Raw genomic sequence first — 27,570 nt, 5'->3', positions numbered from 1 at the left:
TCTTTGCAAAGTGATTTCTTGAGCCCTGGTCCTAGTGAAGAGTTTCTGAGGAACACTGGGGGCAGCTATAAAAACCCAGCAGTGAGTTTACTCTAGCATTTCGACTGCTAAAGATTCAGCTCCCCTAAGGGAGCAAAACCTCTATTTCTAATAATTGCCACTTATGCATCTATCAGAGAAGGAAGTGACTTCCAATACCCAGCATGGTCCTCACCAGTGCACTTCTCTTAAGCATTCTCAGCAACATAAAAACACATCTTTCTATGGGTTTTCAACATGTGTACTACATTCTAGGGTGTGCTTGCAGACAAAGTGATCTCACCGTGAAGAGCTCGCTCTTGGAGATCCCAGTCTGAGCTCTGCCAGGTTAAAAGAAAAGCATTTCAAATTTAGTTAAAAGTTTTATGTTTTAATAGGAAAATTTACTGAAGAGTCCTTAAGAGCCTAGATTTGCACTATTTACACGTAAACCTTTTTGAATACACTGCCATCTACAAGAGTACTTGCTTAAAGAAAATTTTCTTGATCAGATGATGTCCCTTGTCTTTCATAGATCAGAGCAAGACTTCAGCACTTCCAGACAACTAGCTTCTCCTCAAAGTCATCTCCCAATAAGGAAAGTCTTAGAGGTTAAAAAAATATGAGAGTTACCAGGGTAAAAGTCAGATCAGCACATTACTAATCTTTTTTAGACAGGAAAGTTAAATTCTCTCAAGAGCTGGAGAACATAACATTCTACAGACAGACTGATACAATACTTACCTCTTGCATAAGGATTCTGAAGCCTAGCTCTGGTAGGATAAAACATCTGTGAAGAAGAGGAGAATAAATACAAGTTCACACAAACTTATTGTAGGAAAAGGAAGAAGAAATCTGGAAAGGAAAAAAGAGAAGCCTCTTCCAGGTCTGTGAGTGGACATTGCTTCACTGCTGACTAGGTGCAAAGACTGTGCTTTCAGTGTCTTATTTTCCAACTTGCTTTCCTGATGTCTCCTGCTCACTAAGGCTGTGTTCACTGTCCATGCTAAATTTACCAGTTTGCCATCCTGAGAAGCAAATTAGACCCCATGGAGATATAGCTTTGGGCTAGGAGGAAAGGAAATTCAGAATAGAATCATCTTGGTCTTTCCACATCTGTCTTCTCTCCCCTCTGCCTGTGGTCTTGCTGCCCTGCGGCTCACTGTGCTGCCTTCACGGGCTGCAGGAACAGGACACAGCTATGGCCATGCAAATGACCTGACTCATTGCACAACAGCCAGCCCCAGATTTAGGGACGAAATGCTTGGGATCGAGCTCAGGCTGGTCAGATTACCTGGGTGAGGAAAGATGCAGTCAATCCTAGAGGCTGGAAAGATGTTTGTGTTTGGTTCTTTGTTGAAAAACCAACGGTTGTCTGGTTGATTTGGGGATTTTTGTGTTTTTTTTCCCCCTCACCCCTGGCTTTTCGTTCCCCTGGCTCCATGGTGGAACATGGACCAGACAAATGAGCAAAGGCTTCATTTCTTTTATTTCGAACCGAGATCATCCTTTCTACTGTGGCTTCAAACCAACACGGCGGTGGGACACCACCTTTGTTGGGAAGGCAGAAAGAAGCCGAAATTCCCCTCCACCTTCCCAACCGCGGGTGGGGAGCGGGGATGCCGTGGGCTCCATCCCGGAGGAATCCCGGGCCATCCCGGCCACTGCCCGACGTCCCAAACGCCAGCACCCAGAGAAGAGCAAACTATCTTCATCGCCCTTAATGGGACACTTAACCCGCCGGGCTAATTAAGACCAGGGGGCTGCCAGCAAGATTAACCTCTTCATTGCCGGGCACGGCACCGGGGCGAGCCAGGAGTGTCCCCCCGCATTCCCAGGAGCCGCGGATGGTCCTGCACCCCCCGGGCTCGCCCCCCTCCTCTCGGTAGCCACAAATGCTCTTTCCTGAGCCAAACCAGCGGTCCGAGATCTCGGGGGGTCTCCGGGGAGGCTCCCCCATCCTCTTTCTCCTGGTGTTCCCTTCTCCAGAGCCCGGCGTGTCCACCTCGCTGCGGGCTGTCCCCGGCGGCGCTCGGAGCGCCCTGGGGATGGCAGCAGGGCTGCGGGGAGGAAGTTATGGACCACCGGAGCCTTGGGGAGAAGCCCCCGCCCCGTGGCCCCCAGAGCTGCCCCACGGAGCCGCGGTTCCTCCGGCCGCCCCCAGCTCCTGCCGCCGGAGCCCCCCGCCATCCCCCCGGGGCTCGGGGGGCTCCTCCAGCACCGGCAAGGGATGGACTCCCCCCTCCCCCCCACCGGCAAGGACCGGGGGGATAGGGCGGGAAAACACTTCCAGACTATCTCCATGAAGATCCAGTTTCTTTCTTTCTGGTCAGAAGCAACGTGTTTTGTGGGTTGCTCTTTCTTTCTCGCTCTCTTTTAATTTATTTTTTATTATTTTAGGTTTGGTGGGGCTTTTTTTTTTCCTTCCCCCTTTTGTTTTTGTTTGTTTGTTTGCTTGGTTCTTAAATTTAAAATGCTGAAAGACAAAGAGGTGAATTATCTGTCTCGGCGTTGATGGTACGTCAAAGATTGCAAAGCCCAGGCGCTCTGTTCCTGCGATTGGGGATGATTTATAGAAAATTGCAGGCAGAACACATGCACATTCTGGCAGCCGTAAAGACAGTCCCTCCCTTTTCCTTAATGTTCTTTTATCAGCTTCTTAGGAGGTGTCCGCTCCGTTTGTCTGCATGAAACCAGGAGTCTTAGTAGGAATCCTCAGTTTTGGTGTTTTTTCCCCTTTTCCTTGAGAAGGATTCTCTAAATCCAACAGTGCTCCTTCTGCCCAGATATTATCCTTCCTCCCATTCCTCACAGCACTTGTTTGGGGTGGAGGGAGGGGGAGCGGAAAGAGGGGAGAGGAGGAGGAGAAGGAGGGAGATCTTTCTCCTGTTTAGTCATTAACTTGCACGGCTCAAAGAAAAAGAAGATTTAATGGGAGAGATCCTGCATGTGTGCTTTGTACTCACAGCATTCTTGCGGATGGGAAGATCGGAGGATGCATGGGTTTAATATCTGACCACTACCTGGGCGACCGATTTTTATTATTTTATTTTATTGATATGGTTAGTATTCCTGCGTTTGGTCTTCAGCTGAGCTGAGACAGACAATGAAGTTCTAACACCACTGACTTCTCCCAGAGTCAGTAAAACCTGAACTCAAAAAATTTCCAGGAGATCACCTCAGGTTCCCCTCTCATGTGTAAACTTCCTCGGAGCAGGGGAGGATCTCCCCCTCCACCCGAACTGGAGCTCCGTGGTTCTAGTCTCTCTTCCAGCCATGCAAAACTGCAGAGCTGGAGAGCTGGAGAAACCCCAGTGATGTTCCAATACCAGTCATGCCCTTGTGCTCAAATTGATTTTGCCTCACTCCCGCGTATTGATTTACTGAGTCTGCACGTAAACCCTAATTCCTCCCGCCCCTCCACCCCCATCCCCCTTTCCTCGCTAGACATAACCCCAGAAAGAATCTGACCTGGTGCTGTGGAAAGACTGGAGGGGAGGAGGAGGGGGGGGGGTTGCGCTGAGGTGGGGGTGTCGAGCAAAAAGAAGTAGCTCAGGACAATGCTTAATAGAAACGAGACTAAATAAAAATGCAGGCTACAGCCGCTTTGTCTTTGTCTGCTTGCCTTCATCACCCAGATACCTTTCTTTGTGAGCCTTGATCGTTAGTTTCCACGGTTTTAAATAATCAGTCACAAAGGGGCAGACAACTAGGTGTTGGGAGGCATAAAAGTTGTTTTAAGTGGAATTATTTATTTTATTTTGCGGCCAAAAAAAAAAAAAGTTTCACCAATGTAGAAGTGATTTTGGTGATAGCAATGCAAGCTCTCTTTTCTCCCAAACGCTTGTGAGAAATAAAAAACCTGGAGATGACTGTCTTTATTTCCAGGAGTAGACTTCAAAATACGTGCCAGAAATGGACAATTTGAGTGTCCTTTCTCCACATCAAATGCGAGCTGGAAGGGGGATTAAAAACCAACCACGTGGTAGATCTGGTTTTATACTTTGCAACCTCCAGCTCCATTTATGTTCTTTACCCTGCTCAGGGAAGATTAGCCTCTAGATGGATGTGTCTGAGGGATCACCTCGGGGGCAGATCTGCATGCAGAAACCGGTTTTTGTCATGGCTGGAAGAGAGCTATGACCCAGCAGAGCGCTCCATCCCAGCGGCTCCCCCAGCATCGCAGGAGCTGCTGAGCGCTCCTGCACAGGAAGCTTTGTGAAGGCAACAGCTTGGAAGGGGAAGATCTTCAGATCTTTCCCCCTTCTTCTCCTCCTCCCTGGCCTGTGAGTGATTCAGTGTCCCAAACCTTAACTTTTTGTTACCACCTTCCTCCTCTTAATCTCCTTCATCTTCAACACCTCCTCCTCTATCACTACCATCTTCTCCTCCATCTGTCTGCCTGCTGGATCTCTCTCGCTTGCTTGCTTCCCCCCCTCCTCTTCCACCTCCCTCCTCTTTCTTCTTGCCTTTTCCTCCTCTCTTTTCTTCTCTTTTCTTTCTCTTTTTCCTCCTCTTCCCCTACACGTTGTTGTTGTTGTTAGAAAGGATTCTTGCACCCCCTGGTGCTCTTGCGTTTTGTGTGGTAGGAGAGGAGATTGTCTTCTTTCTCTCTCTCCCTCTGGTTGCTCATTATTCAGAGAGAGACACAGAGGGTGAGAGAGAGAGAGAGAGAGAGACGGATATCTCAGGTCATCTGCAGCTGCAGCAAACCAGTGAAGGAGAGAGAGAGAGAGAGGGAGAGGGAGAGAGAGAGAGGGGGGGAAAAGCAGGGAAAGATGGCGATCCTCCATTGCTGAGACCTGGCAAGGAGCACATGAGACTCACAAAACAACTTCCACAACAATAACAAGAAGAGCTAGGCAGAGAGGAAGAGGAGAGGAGAGGAGGCAGCAGCAAGAGCAGCAGTGCCGGGACGCTCCTGTAAGTTCTTGCAATTAAAACCCATCTCTGGTTTGGCATTGGAGAGATCATCTCTCGTTTTTGTGTGTGTGTGTGTGTGTGTGTGTGTGTGTGTCTCTGTTGTGTGTGTGTCTGTGCGCGTTTGTTTGGTCTTTTATGTCTGTCTTTCTTTCCACCACCTTCCTCTGAAATCCATTCATTCGGTCAACGGAGGAAGGAGGAAGAAAGAAAGGAAGAAAAAAAAAAAAAAGAGAGAGAGAGAAGAGAGGAGAGCGAGAGCGGGGTGTTTTGTTTGAGAGAGAAGTCTCTTGCATGGAGGAGGAGAAGAGGAGGAGGTGCTGGTGGTGGTGGTGGTGGTGGTGGGAGGAGGAGGAAGGCGGTTAATTAATTTTTTGTTGTTGCATTACGGGGTGGGGGGGGGAGGTGGGGGGAAATATGGGGAGATAAGTGAGATACCAGCCGAGCTTTCGGGGTGGGGGGTGCCTGAGAGGCTATGTGTGTGTGTGTGTGCGAGGTCTGGATGGTGCTGTGCGTGTGGACTTGGATCAGAGACGGGAGACACACGGAGGAGAGAAAAGCTCCGTGCTGGCACGACCCAGGCAATCGGGTGACCTCTTTCTTCCTTCCTTCCTTCCTTCTTTCCTTCCTTCCTTTCTTCCTTCCTTCCTTCCTTCCTTCCTTCCTTCCTTCCTTCCTTAATTTCTTTCTTTCTTTTTTTCTCTCTCTCTTTCTTTCTTTCTTTCTCTCCTTCTTGCTTTCTTTCTTCCTTTCTCCCAACCACTCTCGCCCTCCTCCTCTTTCTCCTCGTCCCCTCTCGCTGCCCTCCTCGCCGCTGGAGAGGCTGGTCCCTCACACCCCGGCCGTGGTGCCCCCACCGCGGCTCTCCTGGAGTTGGGATGCGGGGGTCCCCGGCGGCGTCGGGGCTGGGGGGGGCTGGTGGTGCCCACAGGAGGTGGCTTGGAGGAGGACAGCGTTCAGCTGGAGAGCAGGAGCCATTACACACGCTTGTGCTCTCCTCTGAGAGAAAGGAGAGCGAGAAGGGAAGAAAGGAAGGGGAAGGAGCCCACTTCTACTTGCTCAGTTCCCCGATGTCCCTACCTTTAAACCAGGCAAGGGAGAAGGCGCCTTCTCCCCTGCCCCTTTCTCAACCCACCCGGAGCAGGTTTCTCCCTATCTCTCCCCCTCTTTCCCTTTCTTTATCTCCCTGTCCTCCATTTGCAAGCTGTCTGCTTTGGTTCCAGTCCAGGCTCCACAACACAAAGCTTCTCCTCGCTCTCGCTCACATGCACACACACAGAGTCCACAGGCTCTTTATGTCTTCTGGAGTAACCTTCTCCTTCCCCCCCCGTGCCCCCCGGCTCCCCTCAGCATTGTGGTTTCTCTTCTCCTCACACAGAGATCCTCCTGGAGCTTCATGTAGTTGTGATCTGATAGGATTCCTCCCCCCCTTCCCTTCACCTCCCTCTTTTTTTGGGGGAGAAAAAGGCAAAAAGTTTCATTTGTTTCTCTGGTGTTTGGAAGGGGAGAGACCTCCAAGTTTTGAGTGCTTTCCGCTCCTGCTTTTGTGTGTGCGTCTGTGGGGGTCTGTTTGTCTCATGAAGCTGCTTGCATGTCTAAGAGGAAGTGACTAGTTTGGCAGAGAGCTGTGATCTGAGTCAGGTAAGCCATGTCATGTTCTCTAGCTCCACCAGAAAATGGAGGAGAGAGAGAGTAGACAAAGCTGAGATGGGAAGTGCTCCTAACATTGTGGATGTCTCTCCATGTTTTGAGGCTTTGCTGGAGCAGGAGCTGGCTTAATCATGATTTTTTCCCCCTAAGGTCTTTTCCCCTTCAGATTTTTCAATGCACAACATTGTGATGGGTCTTCTCGCTGTCTTCATGTTATCAGGAAATGAGGATTGGAGGAAATTGCTCAGATTCTCCTTCACACAGAGAAACACATCCTCAGGCTTTTTTTCTCTGATGCTTTCATGCAGAGGTCACCTTTCTAGATATTTTTCTTTGGTTAAAGACCACAGGATTGTGGAGGTTGATCAGTTGGCCAAGTAAATAGTGTATATAAGCATATATTTTTAGATTTCTGAAAGCATTTGGAGGTAAGTGCGTGCAGCTTGAGGCTGCTCAGGTTCTTCCAGAGGGTATCATGAAATGTCTCCTTTTTTCCTAGGTGATGATGCCTAATTTTTGGGATTTTTAACATCTCATTTTCAAGAGCATTCCTTCTTTTGGATGTGTTTTAAATTAAGATGGAATATTTCTCCCCACTCACTAGGTTGCATTAAAATGATACTGGCAAGCTTTTAGTAGGTTCCTCAGAGCATCATAACATACATAATTTCTCCTGGAAAAAGCAAAACAGTTTTCACAGCTGTCTTTTTTGGTGTCATAAAATACTGTTTTTTCCTGAAAACCTACGGCAACATTCTTACTGTGATTTTAATGTCATTATGGAAACCTGAGATCTTTAAAGCGAGATAGCAGTTGAGCAGGAATTCGTGTGCTTTGTTTTTAACCCACCTTTTAATCTGAAGTGATTTTGAGTAGACCCAAAGCAGGCCTCGGGTCATTTCCCACCCACTGAAATCTGCACATCGGCTGCACAGTAGATGCAGTTCCTCAAAAAGTTCAAAATACATCCTGGAATGCATCAGGGGGATACTGGGGTGCGGTGCTGCTGAGCTTGGAGGCACAGCTCCATGGAAGGGTGTCAGTGATGTCCATACATTGATTATTCTGAGGCGTTTAAGAACAAATAAGGGAAGATGTTAAGAGGCAGGATGGGGGACCAGTGAATCTGAATCAGAACACCCTCCCAGATGTGAAAAAAACCAGAAAGATTTGAGGATTGCAGTGACGGGTGATGAACTTGAGATCCATCTTAGAGGTTAAAAATCAATGCCCGTGTTTTGTTTTTGCTGTGGAAGAAATGTTTTAATGTGTAATCTAATATACCTCGGAAGGATATTATTGCTTTATCAACTGTGCATTTCTTCAGTTCTGGTTGCTGATGTGTCACCCAAATTATTGAGATTCTCTGGTTGTCTCCATCTTTCAGAAGAAGGCCAAGGAACATACCATTTCAGGTATGTTTAGTCCTATATTTTGACAAAAAGAGAGGCTAACTGCTTTTGGTTTTGGAGTTTTGTTTGTTTGTTTGTTTGTTTTTGCTGTTGTTGTGGTGTTTTGGTTTTTGTTTCCCCCCCTTGAGGTGATGGATTTTTCAGACCTCTGCACAGGTCTGTCGGCCGCTGAAGAAAAATTGAAAAATTGCCCACTGACCTTTGCTTATTTGGGTCAGATCCCAAATATCCATCCCCTATATGGACTGTATGCAGAGTGCTTGTGGTTCAGAGCTGTGAATCTCCTCTTCCTTCTGGGGAGGTCAGCCCAGTGCTGGCACTACAGGGTGCCCTTGAACGTGGCATGTGCAGTCCAAGAACAGCTCTGAGATTTAAGATCAGGATCTTTTTGGGAGGGCTTCTTAATGCCCTGGAAAACCAAACCACATTGCAGTAGTTTTAATGGGGTTCTTTGTTTGGTTTTTTGGTTTTTGTTTTTGTTTTTGTTTTTGTTTTTTTTTTTTTCTGGGTTTCCTCACTGTGAGACTGAAACCTCTTCAGAGAATTATGTTCTTGTTGATGGTGGTTCTTGCTGTGGTTCTGCCCAGACAAACTGAAGTTCGCCTTGCTGTTAAAATTCTAGCTGAAGAACTTGTATTAAAAAAAAACCAAAAAACCAAAAAAAAAAAAAAACAAAAACAAAAACAAAAACAAAAACCAAAAAACCAAAAAAAAAAACCCAAAAAAAACAAAAAAAAAACAAACAAACAAAAACCCTAAAACCCATTGGTTTTTAAAGGAGCTCCAGAAAGATGATCTTAATTCATGCCATGGTGGTGACATGACTGTTTCTCCTAATCAGGCATAAATTTCTTCATTCAGACAATGGCTTTCAATTGCTTTTGGTTTGGGGCACGCAGAATCTTTTACTGGTCCAATCTAATAGAAAGAGTAAGCATTGGTAGCTTATTTTCCAGTATTTAAATATGCTTTTCTTAATCACTTTTCTCACACCTACTAGACATAGCCTATAAACCACTGCTTTAAACATATTTAAAGAATTATTTGATTTCATTTTACATTTTCACTAGCGTCACACCAGGTTATGTTTTTGAGAAATTTAAGATGTCATGTCTAAATTTCCTTCCATAATTAAAAATACTATTTTATTGCAAGAAGAAAACTAAAAATACAATAATGTGTATGCTTGGAGTGTGAAGAATATAAGTACATAATGGGGTGCTGGAAAGGGAAAGCAAGGCAACTGCAAGTGGAAATGGAAAAAAAATACGATCATTCCAATCCAGTGACCTTTATAACAAAATTCGTTAGCATTGTGCACTTTGACTTAAAAGAGGAATTGACTTTTATGAAGACCGATAAAAGGATGATTAAAAAGAGAGTTGACAAGTAGATGAGTATTGTTCAACATAGATGCCTGGACATCTGGCAGATGTTCCTCTGGGCCCCAAGGAATGGGCAAGTTTAATTTTAGCCTTAAAAAGGAAATGGGAAGAACTTAAGTCTTATAATAGTACAACTTACAGTTTGAGGAAGATTACTTCAGAAGAGCTCAAAAGATCTCTCTTGAAATCTGGAACTCCCAGAAACCCAGTGTGAATTAGCATTTCCTATTGGGTTTTCCCGTTATTCCAAACAACATGTGTGGAGTTACAATATAAATTGAGACTACCTCAGTTTACTGCAACACTTTCTCTGTGTGGTGTTGTGGATAATTTCCTTAAACGGGCAGAACAACACTGCTTTGAAGTAAGAAACTCCATAAAAAGGACTTGAAAGTGTGAAACTGGTGAATAGCTGTGTATTACTCATTAACTAATATTGTCCCGTGTTGAAGCTTTCACCAGGCAAACCTAGGGACAAATGCAAAAGTCCCCAGTGAAATAGGAATTGGAAGAAGCTGCTGATGGAGGAATGAGGTCCTGTTTTCCACAGATCAGGAAAGGTCTACAAAGGCCAAGATGTCTTGTGTTGTTTTGTGTATTTTGTTTCCTTATATTTTGCTACACTTCCAGTCTATCATAGAAGAAAAATAATGGAAATGCTCCTTTAGCATCATGTATTTCTCTTATTTTGACTCTTAGCAGATATTTTTATACCTTGAAGTAGAAGGTTATGTATTTTACGAACTTGTTCTGGATGAATGTGATCTGCTACCAGTGCCAGAACTGTATGGTTTGCTTAACTTGCATACTTGATGTGTTCAAGTATGAACTTCTAATTGCTGGCTTCAGCAGAGATGTTGAACTTCATCAGTCCAAGTGCCTGCTTGCTTTTGCAATAGTTGCTTCACTCTAGGGTGCTAAACAATCAAGAAATCTCTGGGCCCACAGGAGGTGAGCAGGAGATCTGCTGAGCGTTAATTGAGGAGAGAATGAGAAATTCCATCTTACTCTTCAGAGAGTGAGAAGAATTTTTTTTGGGGGGGGGGTGGAAAAAATAAAACGAGAATGATGAGAGTGAAGGTTGCTTAAACATCTGCTAACTTCTCAGAGAGAGGAACTCAAATTGTTTAATCAAGAGGTGCTGGAGAAGGTGGTGTGATGCAAGTCCTCAGCTGCTGGCAGAGACACAGTTAACATTGTACACGGTTGAACTTCAGCATGGCACTTCTCCAAATGAGTTGACTGTTGAAAATAAAATGTTCCAGAAGAACTGGGAGAACAGGAAAGAAGTTAAAATAGCATGGTTTGTATGCCAGTGCTGAAAGAAGAAAAAGGGGGAGGAAGGGAGATAGATCGACTTATGATAATTGTCTTGTTGGTTGTAGCAAAAAAAAAAAAAAAAATATGGTCTTTGGTAGAAGTTTTCAAACTTAGGGGACCAGGTTTAATAGAAGTGGTCTTTATTTGCATCCATAGTTTTGGAAGTATTCTTCTGCTTTCAGCTTGTGTTTGGGAAGTTCAACACATAGGTAAATAGAAAGTCATGTGAGTTCTCTTGTTTTTGGGTTCTGTTCTGTTTTGTTCTTTCAACGTTAAAAATGTTAAAAACAATACCAAAGATCTAAAAAGTCTGCCCCTCATCTCTTGAGCTTTATTAAGCTGTGCCCGAGGTTGCAGCACAAATACATCTCTGAAGGAATTTGAGGAAGAGGAGAGAGTTTGAGATAAGGAAAGGAGAGCCATTGTGTGTGGTGTCCTACAGCTGAACACAGTCTTAAATACAATGTAATTTTTTTTTTCCTCTGGGCTCTTTTCACCTCTCTGGGAGTTGAAGGTCTTGGTGCAGTTGCTTTGGTCAGCTTGAGGCAACATATGTTACTGCAGTAAGTCAAAATATCCTGGGTTAATCACTACTTGGAGGAACTGTAAGCAGTGTTTGGGAAAGAGCTTTCCCTCATCATTGGTTTTGACTGCTTTGTAGTAATTTCTGAGATACACTTGTTATCAGAAGATAACTCCCAGACCTAGCAGGGGTGCTATACATTTTGTTTTACCTTGATCAAAAGTCTCATTGTTTTTGGCTGGTTTTGTGGTCCATAATTACAATTATGGACCTCCACAGCTGCTGTCTAGGGGGAATACAGTGGGGTTTTGGCTTGGGCTAAAAGCAGCTTCTTAGGTAGAAGATGTTAAGATCCATCAGGAGAAGCAATTAATTAAGTTGAGTTTAGCTGGTAATTGAAAGAAGATGGAAATAGGAGACCTCAGGATGTTCAGGAGTTGTTCTTGAGTGGAGTCAAACACAGTCTCTTAAAGAATACTTGTTTAATAGTGTCAGCATAAAGAGCTGTAGGCACAGCATCAATGTCATGAGTGATTAGGAAGGACTTATTTAGAGCTTATTAGAGTAGCAATCATTGCAAGGCCAGTGTGTGTTGAGGACAAATAATTCTGGGAAAGCACTTGATTCTCTGGGTTACTTCTATTAGTTTTGAACCAGTTAAATTAAGAATTCAGTTCTTGACGTGTGTCACTTGTTACTTCCTGGTGGAAAATAAGACCTTCTAATTAGGATTATGTGTGAAGAAGCTAAGTGCTTGCATTATGTGACAGTGTTTTTCCTTCTCCTTCCAGTTCCAGGAATATGCAATTAATAACTTGAAGTCATTTAGATAATGGGTGCTCAGCAGACCTGGATGTTGTATTTGTAGCACTTGTTACAGATGCAGGCTTTGTGCTGACCTGAAGATTAGGAAGTGGGATGTTCATCAGAGTGGCATTACAGTTGCTATTAAAAAGGTCTGGAAGGGGGCCTGAGAACCCCAGCTGCTCTCATGGTGTGGAGGAAGTCAGGCCTTCAAAGGATACAAGGATTGGAGCGTCAGGAAAAGTAAATGGTAGCATCAGCACAAGTAGAAAATAGGCAGAGCTGCTCAGAAAACAGAAAAAAAGTAGACTAAGGCATGCCATAATTATGTGCAGTGGAAAACTTGCTGCTAATACAGCAATGGCATGGGGTAGAGAGGCAGGAGGACGATTTTTCAAGACAAAACAAAGCAGACATTGCAGAGAATGATATAGGAAGACTGAGGATTCAGTGTGCTCGTGATAATGTGAAAGAGAAGACTTTGTTTTGAAAGATGCTAAAAATGGAATCTTCTGATGCACATGTGGTCAGTGTTTCCGTGGCCTGCAGGACAATGGGGGCTTCTTTTGCATTGCTGGGATGAGCAAACCCTTCCCTTCCGCCTGCAGCTCTTAGGTTCAAACAGTGGCTTGGGATGGTATCAGTGGCTGTGGAAAGAAGGCATCACAGGATATTCCTTTTGGGAAGAAGATGGGTCATCCTGGGCTGGACTTTTGTCATGCAAATGCTTCAAAACACAATGGCCACTTATCACAGGGGCCAGGCAAGCACATTCCTCCCACACACTGTCCCCAGACCTCTCCAAAGAAAAGAGCAGAGTGGGGGGAATGTAACACTTGGAACCTGTGCTCCAGCACACAAAACTTTCTTAAATTTCTCTTATTTTTTTCTCATAAATTTCTTAAAATTTTCTCCCCCTACTTGTCAAGTGAACACCAAAGCTAAGGGAGAGACTACTTGTGCTGGAAGATTTTGGTCCAACGTGATGGTGATGCTGGGGGTGGTTCATTTATCTTCTAATGACTGAGTTGCTGGAGAACTTGATTGAGTGTGTAGCTGGGAGAGGATTATTAATAAAGGCCTTGCTGTGGTCCGAAAGTCAGAATTCAGCTGGCTGATGATGCAGAAAATGGTTGGAGATTTTTTAGTTTGGGGGTTTTTTTGTTCGGTTAGTTTTTATTTTGGTTTTGGCGTTTTGTTTGTTTGTTTGTTTGTTTTTTGTTTTATTGGATTTGTTTTTGGTTTTGTTTTTGTTTTTTTCATTTCTGCCTCTCTCTTGTTGCTATTAAATGGACAGCTGAAATAGATCCTGAGTCAGAAATTTAGGGGGATTGGTGAAGGTGGTTTATGTCACTGGTGATTGTTTAACAACTTATTTGTAATTTCCTCTTTTTTTCCTATTTAAATTTTAAATTTTCATTATTTATTAAACAAAGTGAGAATTGCAGTCTGGGCTAAACTTGGAATAGCTTGAGGAGTGCTGGTCTTGAGGGCAATGCAGTGAGTATTCATCTCTAGTTGAGCAAACTGCTGCTGAAGAGAACTTAAGAGGCCCATTGATATTTATTTATTTTAACTCAGTCTTGGATTCTTCAATCCTAGTCAGATTTGGCTAGATTTGTGGGCTTGTCGCTCTTTGTTAAGGGTTTTTGGGTCTCTCTCACCAAAAAGAAAGGAGACCCAAGAATTGCTGTCCAGCCCTTGAAATCTTGCTTTTTAAAAATTTTTTTAATTTTTATGTGTTGAACCATCTTTCCCTCTACCCAGTAAAATAGGCATAATTAGGATTTAACATGGAAATTACGACCCTGGTGCTGGATTCTGCTGCTGTGTGCGTTAAAACAAACCAAGACAAGGAAAGAAAAGCCTCATTTTGTGAGTGGTTCTGGTGTGTGAGACTGGAGCAGAGCTGCTCTTCTCTTGGCGAGCAGTTGAGAGATGAGATGTGGTTACCTGCCACCTTGTTTTGGTGTCACTGCTGTCATTCTGACTGAGCCTGTCTTCTCGAGTGTGTTGTTGCTTGTGGTGAGTATGGATAAATATATTTATTTATACACAGTACCTACTTAGTTGGTGATGCAGCAAAGTTTGGAAGGCAGTGGCCAGCGGAGTCATCTTCTTGTTTCCTTCTGTGTTGTGAGACAAGTGGCACTGTGAAGACAAATAAATAAATAAAATGTCAGTGTGAACAAATTTGGAATTATTTCTCTCTGTATTTGATTGGAAGCTCTGATTTTGCATTCAGATTTCTCCCCTGCCTTTTGTCTGCAGCTGGGTGGCTCGGGCTGCAGGATGTGGGACCTCTGAAGCCTTGCTTCTATCATGCTCAGCTGAATAGCTTGACAAGTGTAAAAAATGTAGGAAATGGCTGATGGAAAATCGAGAGCAGCCAGACAGCTCTCAGCCTGTTAATTAGCTCCTTGACTGCTGAATTGTTCCTGCCCTGTCGTATGGCTGTGGCTTGCAGCCCTGCGAGAAAGGGTTTGGCTTCCTGGCCAGGAGCGTGCATCCCAAAAGTTGAATTAATGTAACTCGAAGTCAGTGTGGACAGGTTCCTTTTGGTCTAAATGACCTTTTATCTTTGCTGGGGGCGGGCAGTGGGGGGAAAGCATATCAGCTTTCAGCTGTGTCAGGTCATGCAGAGGCCAAGTTCTCTTGTCTGTGATCAGGCATATGGTGTGAAACAGCCCAGTGTGCAACAGCACCGGGCAGAGGAGCACTCCAGCAGCCCTTCTGTAGGTAAATGTGACCCAAGGCCATGTTCTGCCATGCAGGATGGGTGTGTTTAACCCTTTAGTGGCTCCTGGTTTCCATGCTGGTGGGTTGGGAAGGAGCTGTTGTTGCTCAAGAGCGCGCGGGTTTCTCCTGCCGGAGCAGCCGTGCATGTGTGAGACCTGAAATCTCTGGCTCCAAGGGCATCACTGTATTACTCACTGGGGCTGCTGAGAGAGTGAGTCAGTGTGTTTGGGTCTTTGCATGAATAAATGAGTAAACTTGAATTATTTTAAAATTGTCAGATTGCAGAGGTGATAAAAAACTACAATGAACTTTCCGTTCCACGCCCTCCACCAGTGTTCTGCTCTCCTTCCACCAAGGGGCAGGGGAGCAGACAAAGATTTTCAGTTTGTTGTTCTCCCAAGGAACCACACAAAAAAGACCCCAAAAAAACCTGCTGAGGCTGTCGTGTAGTTAGAAAATGTCCTTCAGTCAGAAGTTGATTGGCAAGATGTCAGGCAGGTTGACCAAAGGTTGCAGGAGCTGTGCTCCTGCAAAATGAAGATGGAATGGTTGTTGCCCTCCATGGTTCTTCAGTGCTTCCACAGGTTTACCAGTTGGTGTACAGGAATATAGTTTGCTTGCTGGTATTCTGGTCTTATCTCTGAAGATATTTATTTTAAGAATTCATGTCTACATAGGTTTGTTAATACTGTACTGTAATATCAGATGGGCTGCTGAGACCTCAAGGGAGTGAGGAATCTATTTTTAGTGTGTTTGAAGGGTAGATGATGTTTCAGGTTGTGGAATGACTTTCTAGGGGGCCTGTCACCATATACTGAAGTTTTGTATGTCATGGCAGTGGAGGCCAGTCATATGATGATGAGTTAGTAACTTAAATGGGACATTAAAAAAAAAAAATCCCACTCTTTGGGGAAATTTTAAAGATAGATGGAGCTGAAATGTCACACCGCCTGTTCTCATGCTTTTTTCCTTGATGTGCTGAAGACATCTAATCCTCTTTACAGGTGAATTAAGCAGTCTGCTTATGAGCTGAAGGCAATACCTGCTGATCTGTTGACATACAGATTGGAGGGTTATTCATGTCTCAGTAAGACTTTTAGTAATGGATGACCACAAGAACATTTTAGCTGCCCAGGTGATGTGAAGAAGGCGGTTTGTGATCTCCTTCCACATCAGAAGTTAGTCACATGTAGGAAGTTGGACAGTAGCAGTGCCATCCTCTTTGAGTGTGTTTGACACCCCAGCCTGCAGCGGTTTGGAGTTTTGGGTTGAAAAGATCCATCAGACAAATGCATGTGTGCAGCAATCTGAGCAGTGAACCCAGTTGTGCTTTTGAAGCACTGCACTGTGGTGGCAGCCACGAAGATCAGATTTTAATGATTTATTATAGTTAGGTTTTACATGGATTTGCTTCCTATTTCCTTTGGAAGACAGCAAAACTGCAACTTTTACAGGATTCCTCTTACATTCCTGAGATTTTGTTCAGTGTGCAGGCATGTGCACTTTATTTATTTATTTTGTAACTGCTCACTGCCACTGTTAGGAATGTTAACAAAGGCTTTTTAATAGGTCAGACCTCACCACTGCTGCATTTTCATAGTTACCGTAGTGCCTTTGGTAGATAATAGATGGTGGGGATCTAAAGCCCTTATGCTCTAAGAGCTCATTCATGTGAACAGTCGCTGTGCCCTGATTTTCTGAATTTTCACTGCAGCTCCTTGTGTGAGTAAACATTTGAAGATCAGATCCTTAGCTGCATGGAGTAATTCTCGTGGAGCTTTTCAGGGAGGCGTTTTGAAAATTACATCTTGAATTGAGGATGCCCTTAACTTTCAACAGCTTCCACCTACATACATGAGATGCTCATTTGTGGTTGCATGTGAGGGCATGGCTGTAGCAGATTTACAAGATTCAGCGGAAGCATATGCATTAGATAATTCTTTCACTTTCGTTCGTGTGCTCCTTCTTTCATTCTCACTCTTTGTATTTTGACAGCAGGAGCATGTATGTTATAAATACTCAACTTTGACTTCAATTAGTGCTGGCATGTCCCTGAAGTACTGTTTCATGTGACTTTGCAGATGTTCTAGTGAGAACATTCCTGTTGCTGTGTTGTCTGTGGATGATGTTCACGTGTTCTGGAGCCTCATCACCAACTGTGGTGGTTTTGGAAGGCATTTTCCCCCTCATTTTTTTCCTCTTAATTAAGGGATTGGCTTGAATAGATACAAACATGGTAATGGTTTGTTGAAGACAAGTGTTTTGGATCAGGAAAAATGCAACCTCTAGGTCCTTTTACAGTGGCAGAAGTGTGTACCTGTGTGTGTGTACACAATACAAGTTCCTATCCATGTGGCTCATGCTGCTGTGGTGGTTCATCTGGCAGATCATTTAAATATTTACTCCAAAAGAGCTTGTTCTCTGTTGGTGTGAAGCAGCATTTCCAGTTATTTTTAGGTCATTTTCATTTTAGCAACCCTGCTGGAGATAAACCAGATATGAGGGCTCCAGACCGTCCCTGCCTTTTGGTAGAGATTAATAAAATAAAACTTCATGGTTTGATCCCAAGGGGAGAGAAGAGGCCATCTGGTTAACAGAAGGTTAGGCAAAGCAGTGCAGCTCTGAGAGTGCCATAAACCAACCCAGAATATCTGGTAGTGTGTCCAGTTGCTGCGTGTATTAAGCGTTGAAATGGTGCTCTGGGATCTGCAGAGCCAGCAGTTCTGCTACCACTGCTGTGACGCAGGAGATAATTCTGTTGGGCAAGCATCAGCATGGGGGTGGATCTACAGCACAGGATGTGTAATGTCAACATGAAGCATGGGAGCTGGCAGTAAGAAGGAAAGCAGCCATTTCATGCCAGTGCAGGAAGCCCAGATAGATTTTTTTTTTTTGTTTTTCTTCCCCTCCCCTCTGCATCTTGTCCTTTTGTGCTGCTTTCATACTTTGTATTAAACAATTACCTTCTGTTTTGTCATCTGGAAACTTCAGCCCAATAGGGTTTCATTTCTTCCTCTCTTCCTGAACCTGTGGGTTTTTTTCCTTGTTTTTGTTTTGTTTTGTTGATTTTTTTGTTTTGTTTTGTGTGTGTGTGTTCTTCTTTTTTTAAAAAAACATACAAAACAAATAGCAGTGAAGCGCACTCCAAAAGCACCTCTGATGGATTATAAGAGGGGCTGGGGGGAGGCTGAAGGGCTGAGCAGATCTGGAGAAAGAGAAGAGTTCAGTCATGTGCAATTCCTGAGCTTCAGATGAAGCTCCCTTGTAGATGCTGTTGGCTTTAGTGCAGACACAGTTTGTTCAAAAGCTGTAACCATTTGAGAACATTGAACTGCAGCTGGGCAACGCAGAAGGCATGAAATGCTGTGATACTGTGTAGACCTTGAAACTCTGTAATTACTAAGAAACTGGGGAAAGCTACTGTAACTCTTCCTGCTTTCTTTTTACCAGAAATGCACTTTTAGAATGCCCTATTTGCCTAATATGTGACACTCTTCTGGTTTGGTTTTTATTTTTTGGGTTTTTTTGGTGTTGTGTTTTTTTGTTTTTTTTTTTTTTTTTTTATTCTCAATTTTTTTTTTTTTTTTTTTATTCTCAATTTTTTTTTTTTTTTTTTTATTCTCAATTTTTTTTTTTTTTTTTTTATTCTCAATTTTTTTTTTTTTTTTTTTAAGATCCAAATATTGTTACTAGTCTTAGTATCTAAATCTGCAGAAGAAAGAGTTCTAAATAAGTTTTCTGAGCATCCAGTGGACTTTAAAATCTGGTGGTACAGTTCTGTCAGCTCAATCACACACTTGGCCAACTGGTTTAGGGTTTTTTATCCACCCGTAACATTTGGAGATATCTTCCTGTAGCTGCAGCCTGGGAAAGTCTCGGATACCAAAGCTTGCTCCTTGATGGGCACAGCAGAGCTGAACTTCATAATCAGGGCTCTCATGGTTTCCACTGCCTGTTCAGCAGGATCTTCAGATAATATACTACAGATCCCCTTGAATGAATCCTTGTCTTGGATGCCGTTCTGTGGCAGCCCTGCAAAAGCATGACTTTCTTCATGTGTTCCTCAGAACTGGAGTGGGAGTAGTCAGCCCACAGGTATGTTTTCCCAGTTGCAATTTGGTGATGGGAGGAGGGGATGCTTATAAAACATGGCTTGTGTGTGAGGACTGTTTGTTCTGTTCTGCAGTAACTCCATCCTTAAAAGTGCTCCACTGGCCCCGTTCAGATTTTTTGGTTGGAGCTGTGGGACTCTGGCGTAGGGCACTTGAAAATAAATGGCACTGAGGAGTTATATGAGACTTGAACATCATCTCTCAGGGCAGAACTCCTTCTTGGTTACATAGATATGCCGTGGTGTGCCTGTTTCATCATCAAAAGTGTTAAGGATGCAGGCAAATCAAAAGATTTTTTAAAAAATAAAGTGTGGGAACTCTGTTCTGTCTACCCATGTAATTTCCACTGCAGGTTGTACTTTGTAGTGGCTGGTAATTTTGAGCTTTTCCTGGTGGTGTTGGAACAGTTTTCAGAACATGCTGGAGGAATGTTCATCAGAAGTGCTTCTTCGTACACAAATGAACAATGCCACCAGATATTGCCTGCACATTTTCTCACAGACCATCTCTGCACTGCAAAGAAAATGCATTGTCCTTGACTTTTTTCCTACTGAAAAAGGTGCTACTTGCTGAAGATAGTTTATTATAAATAACTACTAAGATGATAATCTCACCACAGCATGCTTGGCAGTCTTCCACTGAGTTAGCCTGTTTCAGCAAGGAGCTGTCGCTTAAGATACAAAGCAATCTGCAGGGACATATGATCACACACACTGACTGTTTTCTCAGTCATCATGGATGCCTTATCATTTCCTGTGCCTGTAATTAGGAACTGGAATTATTATCTGGTGAACCAGCAGGATCCACCTCCGGAAAGATGGACCTGAGTTCCCACCTCACAAACATTTTGGTTGCAGAGAAGTTCTCAGTTGTGGAGGCTCTAGTAGAAGAATGTCTCTTAGACAAGGGCTTTTTGCCTTTTGTTTTTGTCAGAGGGATAGATGTGAATTACTGGGGAAACTCTTTATATCTATATATCTATAAATCTATATCTATCTATCTATCTATCTATATGTGTATATATATCTCAAGATGGACTGCCTGTAGTAGTCATTCCTATTAGAAATCATGGAGAAATGCAAGGCTGCCCTTAGCAGTGGTGTAGAGAGGTTTGTTTTTTTTGTTGTTTTTTTTTTTTTTTTTTTGCTACTTTTGTTTGGGTAAATAATGACTTCAGGACCTCTGAATGTTTTGTTTTGTAGGGATGCTGTCCAGAGGAAAGATTATGATAAAGAGATAAGAGATGAATATCCACTTTTTATGAGAGTATCAGAAAATTACTATTAGTATCTGTATACACCTAGTGTGAAGATGTGGCTGTAGTCACATAGTTGGATGGTGACTTTTTTTGAATTTGAATAGTTTACACTGCTTTGTGGTACATGACTGTTGAGTTATCATGTTATTGCAACAGTTATGTGATGGATATCAGTGGCAAACTTCCTTTCAATTAGAGTGCTGGCAAGTGTTTGCCTTTTATTTGTTTAAAAACAACTTGATCAGGCCATCTCTACTGCTTTGTTGACAGTATAATATGAATCAGAACTTTTTCTAACTTCCATGTTACTCATGGATTTTGTTCTGTGGTGCTTGATGCTTCTCAGTCCTAAAAACTTCTCTTTAAAGCTTGGGCATCTGTGGTTGTTGTGAAGTGTGGAATGTTTAGTGGAAGGAATTGGTGAGATTGAGGTGGAACAAATGGAGAGACCAGCAATGATGATGGGCTTTTTCATCTCCTGGATTTGGCAGATGATGTTAAATCCATGTATCTCAATGAGATCAATGAGAAAGTAGAAGACATGAAGAATTTAGGCAGATACTGATTTGCAAGTCTTAATATCAGTGCTTTTTTTTTTTCCCCAAATGTTGCAAAAGCATGGAGTTGACTCATCCAGACAGAGAGATGCTAAATCTTTATCTAGGGATGGTATCCTTCCCTACAAACTCTACAAAGGCTCTGCTCTTTTCCTGTGAAGTTGTGGCAGCAGATTCATCGTGGAATGGGCTCTGCTCACATCTTAAGATGAGGAAATTCTTGGAGCAGGTTCCTGGTATTCAATGTCTCACACGTGACTGTGGTTTGTTCTTCATCTCAACAACTGACCCAGATGCTTTTACAGTCTGGAATGGCTCTTCAGTGTCTGTCATGTCCATAAATCACCTTCCTTGGACGACCTTGTGTCTTTAAGGAAAATCCTGTGGAACAGTTAGTTTCAACCTTACTGAAGGACACACTCTGAAGAGCCAGCTCATTAAGCGAGCTTTGAAGGGTGTGCTCTGCAGAGCAGCTTCCTGTTATTTGGTTAATGGTTGACCTAGTTCTACTGCCATATGCCTCCTGGAACGCATTCTAATATAAAATATGTGCTAAAGCAAGACTGGGATAATAGATGGAACATCAGAGCCTCTATGGATCAGAAATCATACAATGCTGTTGCGTTTTGGAAGGTATCGTAGTTACTAAAAATGGCAATATCTTCATGGAACTGTGCTGATTCTGATGGCAAACTCAGGGATGTTAAACACAGCCACCCATGTTGGGTTTTTTTCAGGCTGGCCTTGTACAAAAGGTTTGTATCAGTAATTCCCCGTGCTCCGTATGTGAAGCTAAAGTTAGGTAGTGAAGCATTCAGAGTGATATTACAGCTGTGAGAAAAGATTAGATTAGATTTGGCTAAAGGCAGGAGGATTTTTTCCCTGTGGTAGGTGTTTTTTCCATTGCAACCATGGATTAGCAATTTTTTTTTTTTTTTTTTTTTTTTTGCTTTTTAAATGCTGGCTAGAAGCCAGAAATTGGTATTTGAGCTTTTACCTGATAACAGAGACAGCATATTTATGTACATACTTACACTCAGGCAAAAATATAAGAAATTTGGAGGCAGTGGGTCAAGTTCAACCTCCAACCTGAATGAGGCTTTCAGATGTGCTGAAGTTCTGAAGAACTTGACCGGCTGTGTTTTCTGGTTGATTTGGTTTTCTGCCCTAGGAAGAGGAAGGATGTATGATAACAACTGTTTTCATAAGCAAGTGTGCATTATGGTAGAACAAGGGGAAGGGAAAATTAAAGCCACATTTTGTAACCTCTTGAGAGCTCAGGACTCTATCAGTAGAAGCTGGCGATTCATTTTTCTTCTGGCAGTGTGGGAAACTGAACTGCTCAGCAGACAGCACCACACTGTGTGTTCACAGGACCTGGCAGTGGCCAGCCTTTGTCTCTTGGGTTGCAGATGGCTTGCAAGCAGTCCAGGTGTGAATTCTGGGCAGAGGTATGTCACCACAGAGGTGGGGGTGGCTGGGGCCAGCCCAGTTTGTCTGTGTGGCAAGCAGTAAGCTGTCAGGACACGCAAAGGCAGCTGCTGCTGATGAGCACGAGGAGTGCCCAACCTTCAGAGAAGTGGTGGGAAGTCTTGGGAGTCACAATAATCTTGTGCCTCTCTAGCTCCTTCAAGCCTGTTCAGGTGCTTCTGGTGACTCTGTGCTCCTTTGTGTGAAGCTGGGAATATTTTGGCACATTTGTGTGGGATACATGCAGCAACAGCATTGTGCAGTTTCCCCTTCTTTCTTAGCACTTTGTGATGAACTGAGCTTTTTGTAGGAGAGCTGCCTGGTGGAAAACAAAACTGCAACATTCTTAGCAGGACACGGTGTGTTGTGTGAGCCGTAAATCATTTTTTTCATGAAAAAAAAAAAAAAAGAGAGAGAGGAAAAAGAAAAGAAAAAAAAAAAAAGAAAAATCTCTGCGACTGACACAAGCACCAAGCACACAAGCACAGCTATTTGTGCAACCTGATCAGAACAAAGGATAATGCTTCTGCTGCAAGATCAGACAGATCTGACGTTTCAGCAGGCTGGGCAAATGAATGGCGGAAGTGGTCCGCCTCCTCTTATCCATTGTCTCAAAGATGCAGGCTCATAGAGAAGAAAGGGAGTTTGAATAGGGCTTCTGAAGGAATATGCTGCTTTGTGTTCTGTGGGAAGAGAGCAAGGAGGAGTTCTAGAAGTTCTCTGCATTGGCAGGCTGACAAGCTCGTAATAGGAAAATGTGGCAGTGGACTACTGGTGTTGAAGGAGCACTTTCGCTTCCGTAGCCTGCCTAGAAAATCTGATCTGTAATTAGGAAACTGGTGAAATGTTCCAGGCCTGGAATGTGGGACCAAGCCTATCCTGAAGGAAGGTCAGTGGGTCTTTAAGTCCAGTGAACTCTGACCTCCTGCTTGAGACTTCTTCTATACTTTTCTTCTTTTTTTCTTTTCTTTTTTCCTGTGTCCTCTGAATAGTCTGTGTGTTCTGGGATACCTCACAGTTGTGTTCCTGGTGGGATTTTGCATAGGAAGGGCTGGACTGATCAAATTACTGGGACAGTCAGAACTTTCTGCTTGGGAGATTCTTGTGGTTTTTCATGCTTCAGCTGTCAAATTAACCCAACTGGGGTTTTAGTAGCAATCTCCCCTTTTAAAAGTATAATGAAGCCAAGGAAATGTGAGAAGGGAGAGAGCAGGACAGGGATTTTTGATAAGCTGGGTAGAACTGGGTTACTTCACATTTCAGAGCTATAATATATGACTTCCAGCCTCAAGGGGTATTTCAGCTGAGGAATGAATCCTTTGGAGGGTGGGGTGTAGAATTTATATCAGTAACCTGGCTGGTTAGATCTCTGTATATAATCTCTTTGCATGGTCACTGGGACTAGAAAATGCTAGCAGTTATAGGTGCACCATGATCAGAAGGCTTTCATATGGAACCAGTTTTCCTTAAAATCGAGCATTCCTTGGCTCAGGGATCAACAGCTGTATTTTTTTTAGCAAACACGCTATTTTTCTTTAAGTTAATGGAGATTAGATTTGTGTCTGTGATAACAGAACCAGTCTTGGTCGGCCATGAGATCCCTTCTCCCCTTTGTTTTCCCACGTACAGCCTGGACGACTCTGTCAATCCAAAAGAGACGTAAATTAATTCCACAGGATGCTGACAGTCCATCATCAGCATGCACTGGGAACAAAGCTGCTGCTTTAGAAGCCCACTTTAAAAAAAAAAGCACATCAGAAAGCCATCAGACTCTCCTGTTTGGAAGCCTCTGTTGAAAGTTTCAGATGTGTGGTGGCTGGGCTGCCATGACTGGCGTGTTCAGTGTCCAAAAGCAATTGTGAAAATTCACAGAATCACAGCAAGGGTCGGCTTGGGGAGTGACCATTGGAGGACATTTGGTCCAGCCTCCTGTTGTTTCTTTCCAAGAGACAGCCCCAGCTGCCCCAGCCTTTCCTGGTGAGGAAGATGCTCCAGGCTCTTCCCCACCCCACAGCCTTTGCTGGCTGTGCTCCAGGAGCTCGGTGTCCCTCCTGCCCTGAGGAGCCCAGAGCTGGACAGGGCACTCCAGAGGTGCCTCCAGGGCTGGGCAGAGGGGCAGGATCCCTCCCTGGCCTGCTGGCAATGCCCTTCCCGGTGCACTCCAGGATCCCCTTGGCCTCCTTGTCCCCAGGACAGCTCTTTGTCCCCCAGGACCTCCAGGTCCTTCTCTGCAGAGCTGTTTGCCAGCAGATCACGCTGGCCTGTGTTGGTGCTTGGGGTTATTCCTGCCCAGGTGCAGGACTCTGCATTTTTACATTTCAAAAGGCTCTGCTGTACCCATACCCTTGAGAAGGGCAGCACAGCACTTGGGGGCATCAGCCACTCCCAGTTTTGGGGACACTCTGTCCCAAGCCATTAAACAATCCTGGATCCAGTACCAAACCTGGAGGACACCACTAATGAGAGGACTCTGTGCCACTGGTTGCATCCTCTGAGACCTGCCCTCCACCAGTTCTCAGTCCACCTCACTGTTCCCTCTGTTATTTCTCAGCAGAGGCTAAAAAGCCATCCCAGAGGATGTGCCATGCTGGATTTGACCCAAAAACCACCAGCATGTGTTTCCAGCTTCTTTGACCTAAGGGGAATAATATTGGGGACAGGAAATAATACCACTAGTGTTGCTCCTTTATTCAACCATGGTTGCAGACTGTGCCTAAACTAAGTCAGTGTTATTTGGACAGAGTGATCAAAAATGTTTATATTCCAAAAATGTCTGGTGGAAGGAGTTTAGTGAGCTTTCAATCCATGCCTGAGTGTGAGGACAAGGAGAAGAAAATCTCTTGGTTGCACACAAATCTCTCTCTCTCTCTCAAAAAAAAAAAAAAGAGTGTTCTCTCAAGTGATAAAGTTTTGAAAGTTTTGGTTCTAAAAGTGAAAGAACAGTATCAGCCTGGCACTAAGCAGAGATTAAAAGGTCAACTGTGTATCGGTGAAGGCTGCAAAATGATTTCTTACAATCTTCTGCGTACTCACCTCTTCAGGAAACAGGAGGGACAGCAGAGGATCTTGGCTAGGTTGGGAGATCTTGAGAGAAGTATCCTTTGAAGCTTTTGTGGGATATTTTTATTATTTTCTCAGTAATATGACTCCTAGAGATATAAGACAGCTGGACCAATCTCTGCTTTCTGAAAATTCAGAGTACTGTGCCAGTCACAAAGCTCATAATTTTTTTGAAAAAAACCCCAAAAAACTATATTTTGGCCTAAATCAAAGAGGAAGCATGGGCAGCATGGAGGATTGGCTTGCATGAAACTTTGAAAGACAGCAGTGTGCTTGGGTTCTCAGGCATCTGTTATGTCAAGCAAAGTCTTGTCTCCAGCTCCTGTGGACAAAACTTGAACTTTGGAATTTATCAATTACACTTAAAAGACTACAAGAGACTTTTGGGCTGCCATGGAATGTTCTCAGTGGAGCTGAGCTGAAGGAGACAAATGATCAAAACATTGATGGTACATTGTGTTTGTACCATCTTTAGATCTACATCTGATATATTTTGTAGCTTGGTTTTGGTTGGTTTTTGGTGGTTTTCCCCTCCACTAAGTAAATGGGATTGAGAATGGATCAGTGCCTCAGGGATCATCCTGATGGAGGCACCTGAGTTTTGCAGCTCTAGGAGAAAGGGACGAATGCAGAAAGTGCAGGAGAGTCATAGATCTCCTTGGCCATTGGCTTTTCCAGTTTATCAGAAGACTTCTGGATCTTTCCAAGATTGAAGAAAGTAATGACCTTGCTTTGATGTATCAAACAAATAACACCAGTGTTGTGCCTTTGAGAGCCCTGATCCCAAAGAGATAAGCAAGGGTTTTCCTTTGTATTTTGGAGCCATTCCATTCAAAACAAAAGCATCCCACAGGTCAGACAAGAAGGGTATCTGACAGGATTTAAAGAGACTTTTCCTTTTTTCTGTCTGTTTTCTATGCCAGTAATTTATATTTTTTACTGTGTCATACCTAAAAGCTTGTAATTCTGTTTGTAAAAGACAGAAAGTGTGAAACAAAAAATGGTCTGTGACTTACTCAAGAACTGTGTTGGCTTTGCAGCCTGTGTGGACTTAAAGGAAGACTCCTGTCTTCCTTTTAAATTAAAAAACAAATAAATAGAAAGAAAAAGGGATCCTGCAAGGTAGATAGTAGATGGATATTTAGTAGTAAATATTTAAAATGATTGAATAGCTAAGTGAACTAGCTGTGGTAGTTTGTGATGGTAAAGGTTTGAAGCCTGAGAAATTGTGCTTCACCATGAGAGCTCTCAGGTAGTTCATTCCTCCCTTTCAGAGGTTTTCAGGAGTGATATTTGGAGGACTAAAAGCAGCCAATTTACCTGTCTGTGTACAGTACTACAGGAATCTGGAGTCTCTATGAAGCTGTAAAAAGATGCAGTGGCTGGAAGCTAAGACTAGAAAGATGCTCATTACGTAAACAATTCCTAATTTCTAATTGAATTGCAGGGGAAAAAAATCAAGAGCTATTGGAATTTCTGGTGGACTGTCAAAAGTTGTAAGGGGTCAGGTGTAGTTTCTCCTGAGATGCTGGAGAAGACAAGTTTGATTGAGCTGGTTGTGGACAAACTGTGCAGCTGTAGAAGCTGAACCTTCAGCAGGAGGACTCCCAGTGCTGCTATCTCAGTTTAGGGATTAAAGCCCATTTGAAGAGAATCCTGCCACGTGGAGCTGCAGGGAGTCCAGGGAGGTGGTTGTGTTCTCCCAGAATGTGCAAGAAGATTCCTCCACACCTGGCAAAGGAACAGGAAGCAAATAAACCAAATTAGGTGAAACGATAAGGCTGACTGTGGTTTTGTAGTTATCAGTTAAGTCCTGATTGTCTGTACTGGGCATTCCTCCATATCTCCATTTTAGGCTTAAAACTATGGACAAGTGATATGCATTTTGTTCTCCAAGTGGAATCTGTGCAGAAGATTGATGGAAGTTTCTTTCCTCTTCACAGTCTGATGCATTTTTCTGTTGTCTCTACTGCAGAGGAAAAAAGAGGAAATAGAATTTTTTTTTTTTTTTTTTTAAGTCCTGACAGAGCTACTGTAGATTGTCACATAGCAATTTCTAAAGGATAAATAAATCCCCCAGAAGGAAGATCTCTGGTTTCCTCTGGAATTTAGCAGCACTTCAGTCACTCCGAACTTTAGTCCTGGTTTTACAGATGGGAATGAGGCTTTTGTCCTGTAGTTACCAGAGAGGAGGTTGTTGCACAAAAATCCAATCATAATTTGTCAACATGTCAGTTTCCTAGGGTAACCTAACATTCTACTATAGATAGCCCAACCAAGCCATCTGAAATTATTATTAGCAGTAGAATTATTATTGTAAATGCTTTTCAGTAGATTTGTGG

General features: G+C 43.5%; 1 protein-coding gene across 2 annotated transcripts in view; it reads left to right on the top strand.

The window, feature by feature from the left end:
- The first annotated feature begins 4,763 nt into the window (after positions 1-4,763).
- Positions 4,764-27,570, top strand: part of ZNF462 (zinc finger protein 462) — an 88,303-nt gene continuing 65,496 nt past the window's right edge. The window contains exon 1 of one of the 2 annotated variants that reach the window (XM_041396907.1): positions 4,764-4,941. The gene's annotated coding sequence lies outside the window, so the exon portion shown is untranslated. Of the gene's footprint in view, positions 4,942-5,355; positions 5,528-27,570 lie in introns of those variants that run through there. The other variant, XM_041396908.1, reaches the window with a different exon arrangement.

This window comes from Onychostruthus taczanowskii, unplaced genomic scaffold (assembly GCF_017590055.1).
Source record: "Onychostruthus taczanowskii isolate IOZ18803 unplaced genomic scaffold, ASM1759005v1 scaffold132, whole genome shotgun sequence".
NCBI classification, from domain to species: Eukaryota; Metazoa; Chordata; class Aves; order Passeriformes; family Passeridae; genus Onychostruthus; species Onychostruthus taczanowskii.
The sequence above is the reverse complement of the archived record's forward strand: the minus strand, read 5'-3'. Positions and strand labels throughout refer to the sequence as shown.